Here is a 14,237-nt window from a genome sequence, read left to right on the forward strand (position 1 = left end):
CTATACTGTTTTTTTTGTTGTTTCCCTCAAAATAGGAGACACCCGGCAGTGACTGGTGCCGTCTTCAGAGAACGCTGTGGTGTTACAGGAGCCCTTCATTCCTCCCCTGCTAATATGCTTTCTTCATTTGCTTCAAAGCTTGTTTACCGATTCCAGCTTAGTCCCTCGGCTCTCCTCCCTTCACCCCGCCCCCTGTGCTGTGCATTTCAAAAGGTAGAGAAAAATAAGAGCTTCTTCGCAGCCCTCTCCAGCGAAGACTGCAGACTCACCAGGGCCAATATGTCAAATTGTATAGCCTTCACCAAACCTCTGCACAGAGATATTTCAGGTTAGCAAAAGAAAAAGCCACTTAACATATAACACAGCCTCTTCTCCAAGGGCTTCTGACAGACAGACGGTGGCCCCAGGATTGCCTCTCCTTGGTGCAGAAAAAAAGAGAAGAGTGAATCAGCAGGGTTTTAGCCCTTAGCCAAAGATGATACAAACCCCAATGTCACATCTCTCACTACATGCAGCCAAATGAAATAGGACGTACACATGAAGATATATTCTAATGACAACCCTACCCTCAGGCCATTTATAGTCAAAGGCAGTGTTTCTCAAAGCATAATCCAAACATCACCTACATCATAATTACTTGAGTGATTATTTTAAAATGCAGATTCCTGGGCTTTGGTCCAGATTTCCTGAATCAGAATATCTGGAAGCAGCATACAGGAATCTATTTTTCACAATACACCTCATGTAATTCTTATGTACAATAAAGTTCCTGAAACCACATATTACTTTGAATAAAGGCTTTTTAAGAATTTACAAGGAAGATAATTACACTATTTGAGTTTTTAAGGACCCAGGTCCTTAAAAAAAATCCACACACTGATTACAAAGTAAAGAGTATAGCATGGTAGTGATTAAGAACATGAGAATAATAAAGGTATCGAATCATAAGATCATTGAAAGGTATAAATAAGGGAAAATGCCTTAAAGTTTTGTTTTTTTTTTTTTTTGAGGAAGATTAGCCCTGAGCTAACATCTGCCACCAATCCTCCTCTTTTTGCTGAGGAAGACTGGCCCTGAGCTAACATCCGTGCCCATCTTCCTCTACTTGATATGTGGGACGCCTGCCACAGCATGGCTTGCCAAGCGGTGCCATGTCCACACCCGGGGATCCGAACCCCCAAACCCTGGGCCACCAAAGCAGAATGTGTGCACTTAACCGCTGTGCCACCGGGCCGGCCCCTAAAGTTTTTAAGAGTTAACAGTGAGGCACTCAATGCATCTTAGCTGTAATGAGCCAGCTGAGGATACCTGATGACAGGAAGTACATGCAACACAACATTATCCCCATACGTTGTCTTAACTCCTTGATTTCTTCTTTTAAAACAAAAATTTGAGAGACACTTAAACGGTATCTTTTAAGTCAAAGTCAGGCATCCAAAAGATAAAAAAATTTAAAAATGACTGCTTTTTACTTAAACTGGGTAGATCACAATATCAGATGGGAAAGGAGAGTCGATTTCTGGATCTGCTGTGGTGTTTTCCTAGCCCTGTAACTTTTATGGATGTATATTATTGTACATCCTGATCAATTTTGAGGGTATTTATTGACATTGTCCCATTTCACCAATAAAGGATTCGTTTGAGAGCTGTCTCTACTTATAAATGACCTTCACTTCTGAAGGTGTAACCTGGGGACTCTAGGGGTTAGCTCACCTATAGTTTCAACATGGACTGATTGATTGCTAATGGGTCCTAATGGCGTTGTCTTTGCTGGTGGGCATGGGAAGAGGAGAACAGCAGGTGAGTATGGAGAGAACAGAACAGTAGAGGACACCCCAATCTCTCCCACATCTGAATCAGGTAAGCAGCAGAGAGATAAATAAGGGCAATTCTTTATCTAGGATTTCCTTCTCCCTGCCCCTAAGGCTAACAGGAACGCTGTGATCTATGCCCAAGTATAACTGCACCTACCTGCTGCTTTCTGTCTGTGGACACAGTTAACCGCTGTGAGGAGGGGCCTGGATTTCAACCACACTATACGTAGGGCAACTGAAGCAAGGAGACGAAGCTCCATATTCAGCCTCTGAGAGATTTGTGTAAGTTTTTGGGGGGGTTTTTTGGTGGGGTTTTTTTTTTTTTTTTTTTTGGTGGGGAAGGTTGGCCCTGGGCTAACCTCTGTGCTAATCTTGCTCTACTTTACGTGGGACGCTGCCACAGCATAGCTTGAGGAGCAGTGTGTAGGTCCACACCCAGGATCTGAACCCATGAACCCTGGGCCACTGAAGCAGAGTGCATGAACTTAACCACTATGCTCCTGGCTGGCCCCCTGAGAGATTTTTTGATAGGGAAAGGACAGCAGGTGGGGGAAATTGTAGCCAGGTCTCCCTAGAATCCAGTCTCCTGAAAAGGCAATCTTCCAAGAGAGAAAATTGTAGGCTCAACAGATTCTGAAAAGGAAGAATTTAACCTTGGAATAAAGATGGACCATTAGTGAAGTTTTAGTCTCTATGTTCTAAAGAAGAGCTGAGACGGAGCTGTCAATCTCCTTGGTGTCCAGCAGGTGGAGATGCAGTCTAAGGCTGCCTGGGACTGCAGTGGAAATGATCGGGCAATAGGTAGCTTTGAAGCCTGTGGGAGAAAGTGAGCAGGGTGCCTTTGCTGCTTTCCAGTCCCCACTCCTCCTGACCCACATACACCCCGTTTCTCTTCCTTCCCTTTCTTAGAAACTTTGGCCTGAGACTGACATGTCAGCTTCTGGTGTCAGGCTAGGAAGGGGTGGTACAAAGAACTCTATGGTGGGGGGACATAGAAATTGAAACATAGTGATATACACCTGAAATTTACATAATGTTATAGACCAATGTTACCACAATAAAAAAAAAAAAATTTAAGAACTCTATGGTTGGGGAAAGATGGGACGAGGGGGATGTCAGAGACACTGAATGACTTTCCTGAAGTCCAGGTCCTGTGCTGTTGAACACAGATTCTAGGTTAGCAGTGAGGTGTCCTTCTTGCCCATCTGGAAATGCCAGTATCTTAAATCCATGGAGGGACCACCCTCCTAAAGCTCCCACACGTGTACACATCTAAAAGTGACACAAACTAGGACCAGCAGACCAGGCAAGATGCAGCATAGGTACCCAGCCAGCTGTCTGACATGTATGGGTGGGTACCCTGCCCATCAATAGGCACTAGGCCATGACCACCAGTTGGGTACAATCAGCGTGCCAAAGTGGAGGGCATCCCAAGGTGTTGTGCCCATCAGTGTCCTCTGCCACAAACTGAGAGGAGCCTGGGACTTCTGAGAGCCCTCCTGCATATGGAGAAATAGACTCAGTTCCTCACCAGAGCAACAGGAGAAAGGGAGGCAGGGAAAGGAGGTAATGCCCTACTTTACCTAAAAACGGTGGCAGAGGCTCTTCATCTTTCCATTGGAAAAGAAGTCTTTGGACCTTTCTGAAGATGACTCAGAACTTGAAGTTGGGAGTTAGTAGGGTAAAATGGAATATGTGATAGGAGTAGAGTGAAGGCACTATGGCATGGTGGAAAATGCTGACTTGGAAGAAGGACACTGGCTTCCCTCCCACCTTAGCTATATGACCTTGGGCAAGTCATTTCTGTTCCCTGGGCCTCAGTTTCCTTATCTGTAAGACGAGGACATTGGGCTGGATGGTATCTTGAATATCTTCCTCCTGCAACATGTGCTATTCAATTTTGAGAAGTGATTGACTTTCCCTTGTTAAAAGTGACCACTCCTGCACCCACAGAACCCCACGTGACGTGACCCCAGGCATAAGCTATGTCTAAGCTCAGGGAACCATGTACTAGAGGAGTGAGGGAAGTGAAAGTTCTGAGTTCCCAATGTCCCTACCCCCACTACCTCTGTTCCCACACTAGGCACCCACCACCACAGGGATTTGAAGGTCAGAGATCCAGACCTCCTTATCTGTATACTGATAAGGCTGGAGGCTCTAGTCGACCTTGTTGCTAAGAGAATCTACAGCTACTGTGTCAAAAAGAGAGTGATGCTCATTTGGGTAACATCCATTGTATTGCTGTCTATTGAGTTTGGGTCTAACACAGGTCTGTCTCTAATCTCTGATGCCCCCAGAGCTGCCCTTCTTCCTTCAGGTCCCTTCCTGACCGTTCAGATTCTCAGTGGGCTGACTGTTGGTTCTGGCTGCCTGTGCAGCGTTCACCTGGTCCCTGGGAAAGGACCTGTGCCTGACCTTACTCTGTGAAGAGAAGCGTCCCTTTACTTCCCCCCTCCAGGCATTGTCTCACTTCCTTTGCCCAGGTGAGTTTCCACAGAATATTGGAAACTCCCCATTTATTAAAGCTTCCCTGTAGACTCAGGCTTAAGCAAATATCCCACTTAAGAATTGAGAACAGAGTTTTAGGAAATTCCAGAATGACAATACTCACCAGAGTCCTGAGTTCTACTCCCTTGTCCTCACCTTCACTCTGGGGAATCTTAAATACCATCAGGGAAGAAAGAATGGTCAGACTAGTCAGACTGATTAACATCTTGTTTTTCCTCATCCACTTGCATTATGCTGAATTTCAAGGGGAATGTCATTTCACCTTTCATATTCCACCGGATATTTTAGTATGCAGGGGGCAGAGAGGTGGTTGGTACAGTAACTTGAAGTAAAATAAGTATAAGACATGAATCCTACTTTCAAGGAATTAATAGTCTATATTAGTTATCTATTGATGCGTAACAAATTACCCCCAAAATGTAGTGACTGAAAACAACAATAAACATTTATGCTCTCGCACAGCTTCTGTGGGTCAGGAACTCAGAAGCAGCTTAGCAAGGTGGCTCTGGCTTGGTATCTCTTCATGAGGTTGCCATTAAGATGTCAACGGGGGCTGCAATTATCTGAAAGCTTGACTGGGGTTGTACTGCAAGGTGACTCACTCACATGGGTGAACTAAAATTCCGGGAAGTTCATGCTGGCTTTTGGTGAAAGACATCTGTTCCTCTCCGCATGGGCCTCTCCATAGGGTTACTTGAGTGTCCCCATGACAATAGCAGCTAGCTTCCCTCAGAGCAGGTGATTCAAGAGCGAGACCAAGGTGGAAACTGCAATGTCCTTTATCACTCAGCTTTGCAAGTTACACATGTCACTTCCATGGTATTGTGTTGTTCACACAGGCCAGCCATGATTCAGTGTAGGAAGGGAACACAGAAAGGGCATGAATACCAGGGGATGAGGATCACTGGCCCATCTTGGAAGCTGGCTACCACATAATACATCTGGGATTTCAAGGTTATCATAAATAATATATTAGGCTAAATAGAAGAGGTAGGATGTTTACAAACCTGTAAGAAATTTGAATATGCTCATAATAGAGCAAATTTCCTAGTTTTTCTCAAAAAACCATTAAATAAACTAGACTTCAGCAGTTTCTATTTTCATTGAAACTTCATTCAATTCTATTTTTGAACTCCTTGAAAACATTCTTCAGGGTAGGCTAAGAGATTTCATGATTGCCTGGTGATATTAATCTTTATTCAAAGAATGTAGGCTGTGCTGCTGTATCAAAGAGACCCACAAAGAGAGTGGTTAAAATAAATTAATAGAGGTAGATGGGGTAGATAGTCCTTGACTGGTAGAGAAGGCTTGCATGAAATGGTCCAAAGTAGCTGCCTAGTTCCTAGCAAGCAGAAGGAAGAAAGAGGAAGTGGAGGGCAATCAGCTTTCGTTTTTAAGGACGTTTTTAAGGACATGACCTAGAAGTTACACACATTGCTTCACTCACAATCTCTTAACCAGAAGTTAGTTATGTGGCCACCCCCTACTACCAGAGGCGCTGGGCAGAGGAGCATCTAGCTGGAAGCCATGTACCACGCTAAAACTCAGTGTTTGGGTGGCAGGGTGGAGGGGTCATAGTACTAAAAGGAAGAGGGAGCTGGATGCTAGGAGACAGTGGTCTCTGCCACACCTACAAAATAAAGTTCTGTAGGGACAGGTCAGGTGACCGAGGTTAACAGGTAATTGGACCACATCTGCAGATACATTTCAGGAATTGGATGCACATTAAAAACCATGATAGCAAGAAGTGCTATCTTGCTAGAAAACTATCTTATGAAAAATATCTTAAATTATTTGTCATGCAGTTCAGAAATTAGTTTTGTAATATCACTGTGTTATGTTTACCATTGCTTTTTTAAAAGGGTCATTTTATTCAAATATTTACTGATCTAGGCAATGTGCTAGGAAATGGAAAAACAGAAGTAAACAAGATCCTTACCTCACAGAACTGAATCCAGTGGGGGAGACAATTAAACAAGGAGATAGAATAAGTGTGGTAAGTGCTATGACTAGTGAAATCTGGGGTAGTGGGTGGGGGAAGTAGTGTCTGTGCTGAGACCTGATCTATAAAATACATTTCATTCAGAGGGCACATCAGCCTTGGAATAGATTTCAGATGCATCAGACAGAATGAATAAGGCTCTCAGATTGGCAGTCAAGCGCTGGGGTAGGTGTTTGTTCACATAGTAGATTAGTTTAATTCTCCCAACAAATCTATGAGGAAGGTATTGTCTGCATTTTACAGATGAAGATACTGAGACTCAGGGACAGTTAGTAACTTGCCAAGGTCACATATCTATTAAGTGAGAGAGGCACCATTCAAACCTAGGTCTTCTTTGCAGTATAACATACGCTTTCCTGTGCAAATTAAAAGCACATTAACAAAGAATGAACGTTAGCATTAAAAATTCTATGGAATATGCTTTCATAAAATATTTACAGTTGCTTCTATCATACGTACATCCAAATGTATTCAACTTCTAAGTTGCACAAGGACTTTATAAATACGTATAATTAAGTGCTAGACTGTGTAGTCCAGACCATGAGAGGAGGAATTCAGAAGAGTGGGACATTACTGAGAGTTAGAATGAGCTGGGAAGCTTACGCAGGGCCTGGGGGGGCCTTGATGAATGATACAGAGGCCAATGTGTTCCAGTCACTGGAATCACAGGAGTCGAGCTAGAGATAAACTGGGCACGTCAGTGAGACAGTACCGCATCACTGAGACCCCAGTGACTGGAATGGAGAATGTATTGGAAGGATGCTTTTTCTGGTTCTCATGGGTGGGAAAGGGGGAAGGCCTCCATGTCAATGTTCCCCCATTTAAGTGGCCCTGGTAGCTGTGGCCCTACCCCCTCCCCTTTTCTTGGAAAAAATATATTCCAGCATCCCCAAGATCTCCTCTCCTCCAGTATTATCATATTGTCACTTTGCATATCAGGAAGCATATACTATTTTCCTAATGCTGGTCTAGGGGCTGTTCCAAGTGACAAACACACAATCCTTGTTCCATAAAAGCTTCCAGTCTAATGGGGATGCAAACAGACAATTCAGAGAACAGAATGGGGCAAAATTTTTCCAAACTAAAAGCATCATGATTCCCCTTAGATGTCAAAGTGCTTACAGCTACACCACAGAAGGGCCATGCATGGGATAGAGCACTAGGGATGGTCCCAGGCTAGTGAGGTTACTTATGCCCCCAAATCCCTGTGGTCAATCCAGAACAGTCACCTGGAAAGGGCTGATGGAAGGGGTGCCTTTCCTCCAGAGGGACACTGCCTCTCCTATCTTTCCCCCTAAATGAGCACTGAGGGGAAGCTGAGCAAAGGAGGGAATAGGAGGTGCTCTTAGGGTCAGACAGGACCTGGGCAACCTGGACCCAAGCCAGCGGAAAAGGCCATTGTCTGAGTTGCTTTCTCAACTTCCTGCCCTCAAACACCAACCCTGCCCAACATGCATACTCAATCTGCTGCCTCCTGCTCCACCTCCTCCAACGCTGTGGTTAGAAGGCACTGTACACCAAGAAGAAACAGACCACCAAGATTCTCTTAAAGTGAGAGGGGAGATCATCCAGACCTATCCCCAGTGGGGAAGGGCAAAAGAGACGACAAAGCACAGGCCTTTGAGAGCACTAGAAGAGGATGTTTCTGGATCTGAAGGAAGATCTGGGATACTCTTATCTCTCTCAACCCCCACTCCTTTGTCCTAGTGCAGCTCCCCGGAAGACCTGGGGTTTTCTGGCAGAAGTGAGCAACAGCTGGATGAGGGAAGAATGGGGGGCAGGGATGGTTGTCTTTGCAGGTGTCTATACCTCCAGGCATGCCCCAGTGGTTTTATTTGTGGGAGAAGAGAATTCAGCAGACTGGGTGTGGCTGTGGGTGTATCCCAAATGGGATGAGAGATCTGCAACCCAGTTCTGTGAAAATCTCCAGGCTCCCAGCCCAACCAGCCCTGACCCTGAGCCCATTTCATGACCCTGATGAGTCCAGATTCGCATTCCCAACTAATTCTCCTTTCTAAATACCGGCTTCCAGCTCTTTGGTCCCTCCCCCATCCCCACACTCACTCCTCTGGCAGGATAGCTGAGCTTTTGGCTGGGAACTGAGCTCAAAACGGAAACGGGCAGTTGGGAGGTGTGATTTATGTCTCTGACTTCACCCCAGGCTGGAGCCCAAAAACATGGACCCTCCCCGCTAGTGCCCTTCTGGCAAATTTCCTCCTCCTCCTCTGAAATCTCAGGCTCTTCTAGCTGGTCAGAGGTCATGCAAGCGAACCATCCCATCTCCACTACCATCCCCCCTCTCCACCACCAGGATTCATACCGCCACCTCCTGCCGACTGGTGATGGAAGAACGTGTTAACTTTACAATCACCCGCAGGAGGCGAGATTCCCCTATCAGCCCCAAACAATAGGGAAGTCCCTCTATATATCTAATTCCCTTCTCTCCTGCTGTTAGACCAGTACTTGTTGGAAACAAAGGGCAGCTAGTTCAGGCAGAATTCTGCCTCTGGCCTCTCAAGTTCCTTTTGCAGATTTAAGGTAATCCCAACCCTATGATTGTTTCTGACTCTAAAGACAGCTCGGAAACATTCTCACAGATATCAGGGTGCCATTTTCTCCCTCCTAATCAGGAACACATCAGGTGAAGTTGGTGCATATCTTCCTCCCCCATTTGCCAAGGGCTGGAAAGTGCACCTCACCCTCCCTCCAGTTAAGCCAATCCTGAAACTCAGAGCCAGAAAAAATCTTCCTAGAAAGTGAGGCTCCCCCAACTCCTTCCAGGGTGTCTCACCTTTACCAGTTAGAAAGTCTTGTTAGAAATCTAATTTCCCCTTTCCTACTTTTTCAGGTTCTTCATCAATCAAGTGGCCTTGTTAACTTTAGAGGCTTGTTGGGAAATCAATTTGAAAGATATAAAATGCTGCTATATAGGATTATTTGAGGTTAAATGAGGTAATATATGTAAAATGCTTAGATCTGTAACTATTAGCTAATTTTTCCCATAATACCTCAAAAAAAAAAAAAAAACTGAGGAGGGACCTGAGAGTTTGTCCTACCTAGACATCTAGAGCCCATGCTATCATTGCAGCCTCCGTGGATGGGAAGCTCAGATTCCTGGGTTTTAATTTCTGAAGGCATACAGTAAGATGAATGAATGAGTCCGTCCTCTGTTCGCTTTTCTGGGGTCTGGCCTTGCCTGGCCTGGCTTCCTTCCCATCACCCCCTGCAGAGCCTCTCCCCAGAGCCCTGAGCTCATCCTAGTTACCAAGTGTTTGTTTAGTCCTGGCCCCCACACGAAGGACTCCAGCCCCCACGCTGGTTTTCCCCACTGAGTTCCCATGTAGGAATCTGAATGTGTTGGAGATGGAACCTCAGGGATCATCCAACTCAGTTCCCTGGGTTTAGGAAAGATGAAATTGAGAGCCAGAAAAGGGCAGTCCTGCTCAAGCTGGAACTTCCAAGGCAAATACCTGGAGGTCCCTTTCTGCTGTTGGGGCTAGAAAAATTCTCATCCTCTTCTTCCTTTCTCCCCCTCAGTGGGTAGAATAAATCACTATTTTTAACTGCCTGGAACATAAGCAGAGGCTGGAAAAGGGCTCAAGGAAGTCCCTCCACACACCCCCTGTGGCTTCTTCATTCTCCCAGCTCTTACCCAACTCTTTATTTCAGTCCCTGCTTGCATCCCCTCCCCCTCTCCAGTCACACTTATTTGGCTTCTGTGCTAACCTGCATATCATTTGCATGTCACTCGAGAATAGTATTGTTTAAAATTTTTTTGTTTTTTAAGACAATGGATCAGTGGCTCTCTAGAAGTGTTTAGTCTGAATCCATGTAAACACCCAAGAGTCTATAGTGGGTCACATCTGATGGGCAGCTTCTGTGAACATCACCACCCATAAGCCACTGAGGCATTCCTTATGCCTCTGCCACTGAGGCTCAAGTGTTCCATAGACAAAGTGAGTGGGCCGGTTTCTCCTAAAGTGAAGCCAGATTGCTTGGGTTTGAATCCCAGCTCTTCCACTTATCCTGAGCAAGTTACTTAACCTCTCTGTGCCTCAGTTTCCTCATCTTACTGGAGAGGTCAACAGAACCTCCCTCATAGAGTGGGAGTGCCAATTAAATGAGTTAATACATGTAAAGCTCTTAGAATACATAGTATGAATTACAATACATATAATTGTGTGTATATGTATACATATATAATAGAGTATGTATAATAATAGCATAAGCTATTATTATTATTATTATAGGAAAGACCATAACTCCAGGAAGCTGTGCCTCCACCCCACTCTCATACATACCTGGTCATGTGGCCTGATTCCCTTCTCTTTCTGGATCCTGTTACCTTCCTCCAAACCTGCCCATCTGGCCCCTGTGCAGTCTTACCCTTATCCAGCCCCCTGCTCTCCCCTGGGGCCCAAACCTGGGTGTGGGGAGGGAAGGCGGGAGGGAGGGAAAATGTGGCCATTTTAGGGCAGAGGAGCTGTTAGAGGGGAGAGGGAGTGGGGGCAGCAGGAGAGTGGACCCAGAGTTGGGAGGCTCCTTATTGGGAAAGGCCCCTGTCTGATTCTGCGAGACAGAGGCCAGGCCTGGGCACTCAGCCAAGTCCAAAGAGCGGGCCCCAGGCCCTCATCCTGGCCCCTAAGCCAGCACCAGTGAAGGGACTAGATGCTCAGTTGCTTTGGACCCTTCACAGTCACAGCACACAGTCCCCTACCTCAACCCCACTCCATCTGCCTAAACCTCCGTGGCCATTAAAGTAGCTAGAACATGAGTATAACCTCCCCATGTGTGTATGCATGTTGGGGAGAGGGAAGGGCTCCCGATTTGGCTATCTCTAGGACACTGCCCACCACCCACAACCCCCACTACCTCCCTCCCAAGTCCAACACTGTGAGCTCCTCCTACAGGAATTCAGCCAGTTCTGGGGAGACGACTGCTGGTGAGGGGGGGCCCAAGGGTGAGTAACGGTTCCCGCGGGGATCGGGGTGCCCATGACTAATCAATGAGAGAGTGAGAGAGGAAACTTACATTCCTTGACTTGTAGGGCAGTGGATGGAGGTGGGAGGTGGGGCAGGGGCAGACTGAGGCAAGGACAGCCAAGTAGGGACACAGAGAAGGAAGCTAGGCTGGGTGGGGGTGGGGTGTCTCTTCAGCCCTGCCCTTTCCATATCCCAGGCTGAAGGAGAGGCAGGCCCCAGGTAACTGAACACCTGGGTCCCTGCTTTGTTCAGAAGACTTCCCATGGGCTAGCCAATGAGCCCCTCCCACAGTTCGCTCAAATCCGGGCTACTGACCATGACCAGGTTAAGGGAGGGACATGCTGGCATCTTATCTGCATCCCTCAGCCCGTATTCCCACTCATCCAGGGGTCCCCATTCCCAGAAGACCCAGCTTGGAAAAACTCACTGTGCCAGGCTGAGAGCTGCGCTTAGGGCATAAGAGCGGAAATGAGCTGGGAGCCAAGGTGCTGAGGAGAGGAAGGAAGCCAGTCTGCCGCCACAAAGGAGTCAGGAAAGAGAGGGAACAAACAGCCAAGTGCTTCCTGCCCACCCCCTTCCCTGGCTCCCCACTAACACTCCCCACCAACCTCCTCCAGCCTGCCCCAGCCTCAGGGAGGTGGAGGGGGCAGAGGGAGGAAAGGGGTGTGGAGACCCACACTGGACACTCTCTAAGGCTTCCAGCTCAGCAGCCTTCATGGCAGCAGACCAGGGGCTACTCTGACAGCAGCCCTGCATCCATTGCTGGGTGATCACCCCACTCCAGCCAGTCCCAGAAGCCCCTCACCCCAATTTCTTCCACTGGGGAGGAAAGTGACCCCTTTCTCTCTCTGTTCTATGGCTTGCTTACTCTGGCCTCCAGTTATCTGTGACTGAAAGAGAAGACCGTGGGTTAGAAAAGGGATGGTGTTGGCACAGCCTCACACACACACACACACACACACACACCTCCCAGCTTTGGCCTACTGACCACTCAGGACATAGATGCCCCACCCCTGCATACATGCACACTGATACACACACACACACACACATATACACATACACACAAGTGTTCACCTCACATAAACATTCACATCACAGAGGATCTTTTTCCAGCCTGGCCAACACAAATGGTGAACATTCACGTGCAGGGATAAAGAAACCTGGGCCAACATGGGCCCAGAATCTATTCCAGCTTTGGCTCTTCTCCAGGCCTGGTTCTCCTCTGCCCTGCTCTTCCCCCAGGGCTTTCCCTGCATAGCACCGCAGAGGTGGGAAGGGGGTACCTGAGGGTGCTCCATCCCCAAGCCTGCTGCTTGTAAAACTCAGTCACTCTGTCTGGGTTTCTGGAACCAGCCCCCCCTCCCTGAGGTGATCACATGGAAAATGTCCAGCTGTGGTTGCTTGGAGAGATGAGCTCAGCCAGTCTGAGTGGGGCTGGGGGCCTGGACTCAGCGTCAGACTTTCCACCTCGGACCTTACCCCTCCTTCCACCCCCAAATACCACCCCAGGGATTCAGGAGCCGGAAAGGGGCCAAAGGGACTTCTGACGCAAACATCTTAGCCCTGGATTGGTTTGGCAGAGGAGAGGGGACACAGAGTAGAGAGCAGACCAGAGCTGGAAGCACCTCCAGTGTGTTTCATCCCTGCCCACCCACTTCAGGGACAGAAACCCAGAGAAGAAGGACACAGGAGACTGGCCTGCAGTGTGATGGGTCGGGAGGAAGTTGACTACAGAAACCTGTACTCAAGAAGTGAGGGTGGGGAGGGCAGGCAACTAGAGGAATAGAGTCAATTCAAGAACCCCAAAATGGCAGAGGACGTAGAAAGCTGGCTCCTAACTGAGAAGAGGGTGGGGAGCAGACCAGGTGGCCTGCAGGCTTCCTGCCCACTCCAAACTGCCTCTCATTGGCCAGTGGGGAGTTCCTGCCCCAGGAAGAGGAAAGAATCATCCCTCCATTTCCATCCAGCTCCCACTCTCTGCAACTCCATTCCCTGCCTCCCTCTCTCTGAATTCCTCTCCCTCTCTCTCTCCTTCCTTTCCTTTCCCCTTCCCTCTCTCCTCCCATCTTCCCAGGACCCCCTTCCTGCTTCCTCTACCCCCTTCTCTTTCACTCTCCACTCCTCACTGCTGGCTCTCCCTCCCTAGTCACTCTGCGTGTTCTCTCTTTTTAAGGCCTCTCTCTCTCTGCCCACCTCTTTGCCCTTATTTATGGCTCCATCCTAGCTCAATTCCCCCTCCTTCTTCCCCCTCTGTCTTCCCCCAAGCATGGCCCACAGAGCTTTGTACATAGTTAGCACTCAAAAATGTATGCTGCCTTGGGTCAATGGCACTCACCATGTGCCTTGCAGAGTTCTAGGCACTTTAGAGTAGACAGATCTTTATTGGTTAACAGGTTGGAGCCATGGAAGGTTTTGACCTGAGAAGGAACATCATCAGAGCCCTGATTTAAGAAGACTAATTTGGAAATGAGACCCTCTCTTTAATTTCCTCTCTCCTTCTCCAACTCTTTCCCTCTGACTCTTCCTCATCTTCACAGGCCCTCCCACCTGACCACAACTTCTGCCTCTCTCCCTTCCATGAATCTACCCCTCCTTTCTTCAGTTTTCCTTCCCTGCACCTCCTATCCACCCTCCCTCCTTTCAACCCCCCTTTCCTAGAACATCTGTAAGCAATCGGCTGTGGAGGGGGGTAGGATTGAGATCTCCTCCCAGCCAGCTGTGGGGGTGTGGCCAGCCCTGGCAGGCTGGGTGTGAGGGTGTGGCCTGAAGGAAGGACAGATCCCCAAGAGGTGAAAGCTTAGAGCTCCATCCCACCTTTCCCTTCATCAGCCACTCAGCTTGCTAGCCAAACCCCAAACTTCCTTTCCCAGGTCAATCTCTATCACACATCCCTCCTCTATCTTAGGGACCTGAGGGCCCTAGCCCTCC

Source organism: Equus quagga, chromosome 1 (genome assembly GCF_021613505.1).
Source record: "Equus quagga isolate Etosha38 chromosome 1, UCLA_HA_Equagga_1.0, whole genome shotgun sequence".
NCBI classification, from domain to species: domain Eukaryota; kingdom Metazoa; phylum Chordata; class Mammalia; order Perissodactyla; family Equidae; genus Equus; species Equus quagga.